Source organism: Anguilla anguilla, chromosome 13 (assembly GCF_013347855.1).
Source record: "Anguilla anguilla isolate fAngAng1 chromosome 13, fAngAng1.pri, whole genome shotgun sequence".
Taxonomy (NCBI): domain Eukaryota; kingdom Metazoa; phylum Chordata; class Actinopteri; order Anguilliformes; family Anguillidae; genus Anguilla; species Anguilla anguilla.
The window spans coordinates 17803387-17810706 of NC_049213.1; positions in this window are offsets into that span (position 1 = coordinate 17803387).

A 7320-nucleotide genomic window follows, 5' to 3' on the forward strand; every position below is an offset into this window, starting at 1 on the left:
TGCAGTAGCTGCCTAATTGATCCTGCGCTCCATACATTTTGACAAATCTGTTGCTAAAGGTGCTGCATGCATTTACTGCATTTATGTGACGGCCCCTGCTATGTCACATGTACACTAGATACATGCACCTATTTTAAATGTAGTCCCAACAGAAATTGTTTTCAACATACAAATATGCCAGCTTTCTCACGCATACAAACACTGTCTATAACTCATTAAGACTTGCAAAAATCTATGCTTGCAGAAGTGTCAGAAGTATTGATATTAAAATGAGGCCAGTTATAACATGCAATATTGGCTATCTTAACTCACACAAATTAAACAAGCTCTGTTCCAAATCAATGCTACCCAATGTTTCATGAATTATTTAAAGTTTTTTCAGCTTTCCATCTGAAGAGAATGTAGTCATTCAAATTTTGTGTCAAATTGTTCAAATATGAGCAGAAGTGTTCTACAACAAACTTACTGCACCCTTAAATGGCCATGGATGGTCAAACTGATCATTATTTACCTTGCCTGTATGCTTGGTCATTTTGATTGCTGCGTGTAGCATTGGGAAAGGACTCCAATAGTACGCCGCTGCAGGCCCGCAGAACAAACAACCCCATGGCTGAGCGAAGCCTACAGTCATAATCAGAGGTTTTAGGACCTACCTTGTAGTCAAGTAACTGTCTGTCATGAATAGGGTTGAGTAGCAAAACCCGATAGCACTATGGCACTGGTTCTCATACAATTGGTACCTACCGGAAAGAATCGCAACACAGATTTTGGTGCTTAATTTCGGTGCCATCTTCACTAATGTTAACTTGCTCTCTCACCAAAGTCAGCTCCTGCAGCTACCCTTAATAATCTAGCTAACGTTAAACTCGGTCAAAATACCGAAAAATCTGAAGTCTGAAGTGTGGCCTTATTTTACCCCGAAGGATTCAAACAAATGAACTGGCCACAATAAAGATGTTAAATAAAACAAAATAACTTTACTCAGTTCAGAGTAGACTACAGGTTCAGAACAAGCAGTGTAGCATACACATGAAAAGGGCCAGATGGTCACAAAGTTTTCCTTTAATCTGCTTCTCTTTTACCCAGAATTTTATATGAAAATATTACTTCACTGTTTTGACAACTTTCTTTTGAAAGCGGGGGACACAGAGGTTAATGTAATACAGTTTCATTGGATCTCCTTTGGCATTGTCACTATCAAATTTTAGAATAATATGGAGAAAATTAGAGTGCACATATCTTTGAAAGAGCCTTAGCTATTGCAAAGGTTTTAATTTTGTTACAACAAAGAGGAAACTTCATTTATTGCCATTGGAAGATAAAAAAAGCATTAGAGCCTCTTCTGGCTGCTTTCAGTAGCTTGTGTGTGTGTGTGTGGAGGGGGGGTGGGGCGTGTTGAAGAGAGAGGTAGAGGCATAAAGACAAAGTGAGTGTTAATAGTTCTGGCCTTAATGTTTTTTTACTAAAATGTTATAAATTACGAGAAAGGTGTTTCAGGCATCATGCCCGAAGCATAGGCTCTGCATCTCGGGGCCGCTGTCTGTGAACACTCTAGCTGGGGTTTGATGGTCCTAGGCCCTATTGTCTGGGAGCTATTGAACTTTGAAAGCTTTAGCCGGCTGCATTTTTTCCCGATCGGCGGCTTTAAGTCACGGTTGGAAATTTTTGTGTAAAATCGCGCGGGGTGGTAGCGCCCGAAGCATAGGCTCTGCTTCTCGGGGCCGCTGTCTGTGAACACTCTAGCAGTGGTTTGATGGTCCTAGGCCCTATTGTCTGGGAGCTAATGAACCTTGAATGTGTTAGCCGGCTGCATTTTTTTCCGATCGGCGGCTTAAAGTCACGGTTGGAAATATCCGTGTAAAATCGTGCGGGGTGGTTGCGCCCGAAGCATAGGCTCTGCTTCTCGGGGCCGCTGTTTGTGAACATTCTAACAGTGGTTTGATGGTCCTAGGCCCTATTGTCTGGGAGCTATTGAACCTTGAAAGCGTTAGCCGGCTGCATTTTTTTCCGATCGGCGGCTTAAAGTCACAGATGGAAATATTCGTGTAAAATCGCGCGGGGTGATAGCGACCGAAGCATAGGATCTGCTTCTCGGGGCCGCTGTCTGTGAACACTCTAGCAGTGGTTTGATGGTCTCAGGCGCTATTCTCTGGGAGCTATTGAACTTTGAAAGCGTTAGCCGGCTTTATTTTTTCCCGATCGGCGGCTTAAAGTCACGGCTGGAAATATTCGTGTAAAATCGCGCGGGGTGGTAGCGCCGGAAGCATAGGCTCTGCTTCTCGGGGCCACTGTCTGTGAACACTCTAGCAGTGGTTTGATGGTCCTAGGCCCTATTGTCTGGGAGCTATTGAACTTTGAAAGCGTTAGCCGGCTGCATTTTTTCCCGATCGGCGGCTTTAAGTCACGGTTGGAAATTTTCGTGTAAAATCGCGCGGGGTGGTAGCGCCCGAAGCATAGGCTCTGCTTCTCGGGGACGCTTTCTGTGAACACTCTAGCAGTGGTTTGATGGTCCTAGGCCCTATTGTCTGGGAGCTATTGAACCTTGAAAGCGTTAGCCGGCTGCATTTTTTTCCGATCTGCGGCTTAAAGTCACAGATGGAAATATTCGTGTAAATTCGCGCGGGGTGGTAGCGCCTGAAGCATTGGCTCTGCTTCTCGGTGCCGCTGTCTGTGAAAACTCTAGCAGTGGTTTGATGGTCCTAGGCCCTATTGTCTGGGAGCTATTGAACCTTGAAAGCGTTAGCCGGCTGCATTTTTTTCCGATCTGCGGCTTAAAGTCACAGATGGAAATATTCGTGCAAAATCGCGCGGGGTGGTAGCGCCTGAAGCATTGGCACTTCTCGGTGCCGCTGTCTGTGAACACTCTAGCAGTGGTTTGATGGTCCTAGGCCCTATTGTCTGTGAGCTATTGAACCTTGAAAGCGTTAGCCGGCTGCATTTTTTTCCGATCGGCGGCTTAAAGTCACGGTTGGAAATATTCGTGTAAAATCGCGCGGGGTGGTAGTACGCGAAGCATAGGCTCTGCTTCTCGGGGCCGCTGTCTGTGAGCACTCTAGCAATGGTTTGATTGCCCCAGGCCCGATTTTCTGGGAGCTATTGAACTTTGAAAGCGTTAGCCGGCTGCATTTTTTTTTCCGATCGGCGGCTTAAAGTCACGGTTGGAAATATTCGTGTAAAATCGCGTGGGGGGGGTTGCTCCCGAAGCATAGGCTCTGCTTCTCGGGGCCGCTGTCTGTGAACACTCTAGCAGTGGTTTGATGGTCCTAGGCCCTATTGTCTGGGAGCTATTGAACCTTGAAAGCGTTAGCCGGCTGCATTTTTTTCCGATCAGCGGCTTAAAGTCGCGGTTGGAAATATTCGTGTAAAATCGCGCGGGGTGGTAGTACGCGAAGCATAGGCTCTGCTTCTCGGGTCCGCTGTCTGTGAACACTCTAGCAATGGTTTGATTGCCCCAGGCCCGATTTTCTGGGAGCTATTGAACTTTGAAAGCGTTAGCCGGCTGCATTTTTTTTTCCGATCGGCGGCTTAAAGTAAGGGTTGGAAATATTCGTGTAAAATCGCGTGGGGTGGTTGCGCCCGAAGCATAGGCTCTGCTTCTCGGGGCCGCTGTCTGTGAGCACTTTAGCAATGGTTTGATGGTCCTAGGCCCTAATGTCTGGGAGCTATTGAACCTTGAAAGCGTTAGCCGGCTGCATTTTTTTCCGATCGGCGGCTTAAAGTCACGGTTGGAAATATTCGTGTAAAATCGCGCGGGGTGGTAGTACGCGAAGCATAGGCTCTGCTTCTCGGGGCCGCTGTCTGTGAGCACTCTAGCAATGGTTTGATTGCCCCAGGCCCGATTTTCTGGGAGCTATTGAACTTTGAAAGCGTTAGCCGGCTGCATTTTTTTTTCCGATCGGCGGCTTAAAGTCACGGTTGGAAATATTCGTGTAAAATCGCGTGGGGGGGTTGCTCCCGAAGCATAGGCTCTGCTTCTCGGGGCCGCTGTCTGTGAACACTCTAGCAGTGGTTTGATGGTCCTAGGCCCTATTATCTGGGAGCTATTGAACCTTGAAAGCGTTAGCCGGGTGCATTTTTTTCCGATCGGCGGATTAAAGTCACGGTTGGAAATATTCGTGTAAAATCGCGCGGGGTGGTAGTACGCGAAGCATAGGCTCTGCTTCTCGGGGCCGCTGTCTGTGAACACTCTAGCAATGGTTTGATTGCCCCAGGCCCGATTTTCTGGGAGCTATTGAACTTTGAAAGCGTTAGCCGGCTGCATTTTTTTTTCCGATCGGCGGCTTAAAGTCACGATTGGAAATATTCGTGTAAAATCGCGTGGGGGGGTTGCTCCCGAAGCATAGGCTCTGCTTCTCGGGGCCGCTGTCTGTGAACACTCTAGCAGTGGTTTGATGGTCCTAGGCCCTATTGTCTGGGAGCTATTGAACCTTGAAAGCGTTAGCCGGCTGCATTTTTTTCCGATCGGCGGCTTAAAGTCGCGGTTGGAAATATTCGTGTAAAATCGCGCGGGGTGGTAGTACGCGAAGCATAGGCTCTGCTTCTCGGGGCCGCTGTCTGTGAACACTCTAGCAATGGTTTGATTGCCCCAGGCCCGATTTTCTGGGAGCTATTGAACTTTGAAAGCGTTAGCCGGCTGCATTTTTTTTTCCGATCGGCGGCTTAAACTCAAGGTTGGAAATATTCGTGTAAAATCGCGTGGGGGGGTTGCTCCCGAAGCATAGGCTCTGCTTCTCGGGGCCGCTGTCTGTGAACACTCTAGCAGTGGTTTGATGGTCCTAGGCCCTATTATCTGGGAGCTATTGAACCTTGAAAGCGTTAGCCGGGTGCATTTTTTTCCGATCGGCGGATTAAAGTCACGGTTGGAAATATTCGTGTAAAATCGCGTGGGGGGGTTGCTCCCGAAGCATAGGCTCTGCTTCTCGGGGCCGCTGTCTGTGAACACTCTAGCAGTGGTTTGATGGTCATACGCCCTATTGTCTGGGAGCTATTGTACCTTAAAAGCATTAGCCGGCTGCATTTTTTTCCAATCTGCGGCTTAAAGTCACGGTTGTAAATATTCGTCTAAAATTGCGTGGGGTGGTTGCGCCCGAAGCATAGGCTCTGCTTCTCGGGGCCGCTGTCTGTGAACACTCTAGCAGTGGTTTGATGGTCCTAGGCCCTATTGTCTGGGAGCTATTGAACCTTGCATGCGTTAGCCGGCTGCATTTCTTTCCGATCCGCGGCTTAAAGTCACGGTTACAAATATTCGTGTAAAATCCCGCGTGGTGGTAGCGCCCGAAGCATAGGCTCTGCTTCTCGGGGCCGCTGTCTGTGAACACTCTAGCAGTGGTTTGATGGTCCTAGGCCCTATTATCTGGGAGCTATTGAACTTTGAAAGCGTTAGCCGGCTGCATTTTTTTCCGATCGGCGGCTTAAAGTCAGGTTTGGAAATATTCGTGTAAAATCGCACGGGATCGTAGCGCCCGAAGCATAGGCTCTGCTTCTCGGGGCCGCTGTCTGTGAACACTCTAGCAGTGGTTTGATGGTCCTAGGCCCTATTGTCTGGGAGCTATTGAACCTTGAATGCGTTAGCCGGCTGCATTTTTTTCCGATCCGCGGCATAAAGTCACGGTTGGAAATATTCGTGTAAAATCGTGCGGGGTGGTAGCGCCCGAAGCATGGGCTCTGCTTGTCGGGGTCGCTGTCTGTGAACACTCTAGCAGTGGTTTGATGGTCCTAGGCCCTATTGTCTGGGAGCTACTGAACCTTGAAAGCGTTAGTTGGCTGCATTTTTTTCCGATCGGCGGCTTAAAGTCACGGTTACAAATATTCGTGTAAAATCCCGCGGGGTGGTAGCGCCCGAAGCATTGGCTCTGCTTCTCGGGGCCGCTGTCTGTGAACACTCTAGCAGTGCTTTGATGGTCCTAGGCCCTATTATCTGGGAGCTATTGAACTTTGAAAGCGTTAGCCGGCTGCATTTTTTTCCGATCGGCGGCTTAAAGTCAGGTTTGGAAATATTCGTGTAAAATCGCACGGGATCGTAGCGCCCGAAGCATAGGCTCTGCTTCTCGGGGCCGCTGTCTGTGAACACTGTAGCAGTGGTTTGATGGTCCTAGGCCCTATTATCTGGCAGCTATTGAACATTGAAAGCGTTAGCCGGCTGCTTTTTTTTCCGATCGGCGGCTTAAAGTCAGGGTTGGATATATTCGTGTAAAATCGCGCGGGTGGTAGCGCCCGAAGCATAGGCTCTGCTTATCGGGGCCGCTGTCTGTGAACACTCTAGCAGTTGTTTGATGATCCTAGGCCCTATTTTCTGGGAGCTATTGAATATTGAAAGTGTTAGCTGGCTGCATTTTTTTCCGGTCGGCGGCTTAAAGTCAGGGTTGGAAATATTCGTGTAAAATCGCGCGGGGTGGTAGCGCCCGAAACATTGGCTCTGCTTCTCGGGGCCGCTGTCTGTGAACACTCTAGCAGTGGTTTGATGGTCCTAGGCCCTATTGTCTGGGAGCTATTGAACATTGAAAGCGTTAGCCGGCTGCATTTTTTTCCGGTCGGCGGCTTAAAGTCAGGGTTGGAAATATTCGTGTAAAATCGCACGGGATCGTAGCGTCCGAAGCATAAGCTCTGCTTCTCGGGGCCGCTGTCTGTGAACACTCTAGCAGTGGTTTGATGGTCCTAGGCCCTAATGTCTGGGAGCTATTGAACATTGAAAGCGTTAGCCGGCAGCATTTTTTTCCGATCGGCGGCTTAAAGTCAGGGTTGGATATATTCGTGTAAAATCGCGTGGGGTGGTAGCGCCCGAAACATTGGCTCTGCTTATCGGGGCCGCTGTCTGTGAACACTCTAGCAGTGGTTTGATGGTCCTAGGCCCTATTGTCTGGGAGCTATTGAACATTGAAAGCGTTAGCCGGCTGCATTTTTTTCCGGTCGGCGGCTTAAAGTCAGGGTTGGAAATATTCGTGTAAAATCGCGCGGGGTGGTAGCGCCCGAAGCATAGGCTCTGCTTCTCGGGGCCGCTGTCTGTGAACACTCTAGCAGTGGTTTGATGGTCCTAGGCTCTATTGTCAGGGAGCTATTGAACATTGAAAGCGTTAGCCGGCTGCATTTTTTTCCGGTCGGCGGCTTAAAGTCAGGGTTGGAAATATTCGTGTAAAATCGCGCGGGATGGAAGCGCCCGAAACATAGGCTCTGCTTCTCGGTGCCGCTGTCTGTGAACACTCTAGCAGTGCTTTGATGGTCCTAGGCCCTATTATCTGGGAGCTATTGAACTTTGAAAGCGTTAGCCGGCTGCATTTTTTTCCGATCGGCGGCTTAAAGTCAGGTTTGGAAATATTCGTGTAA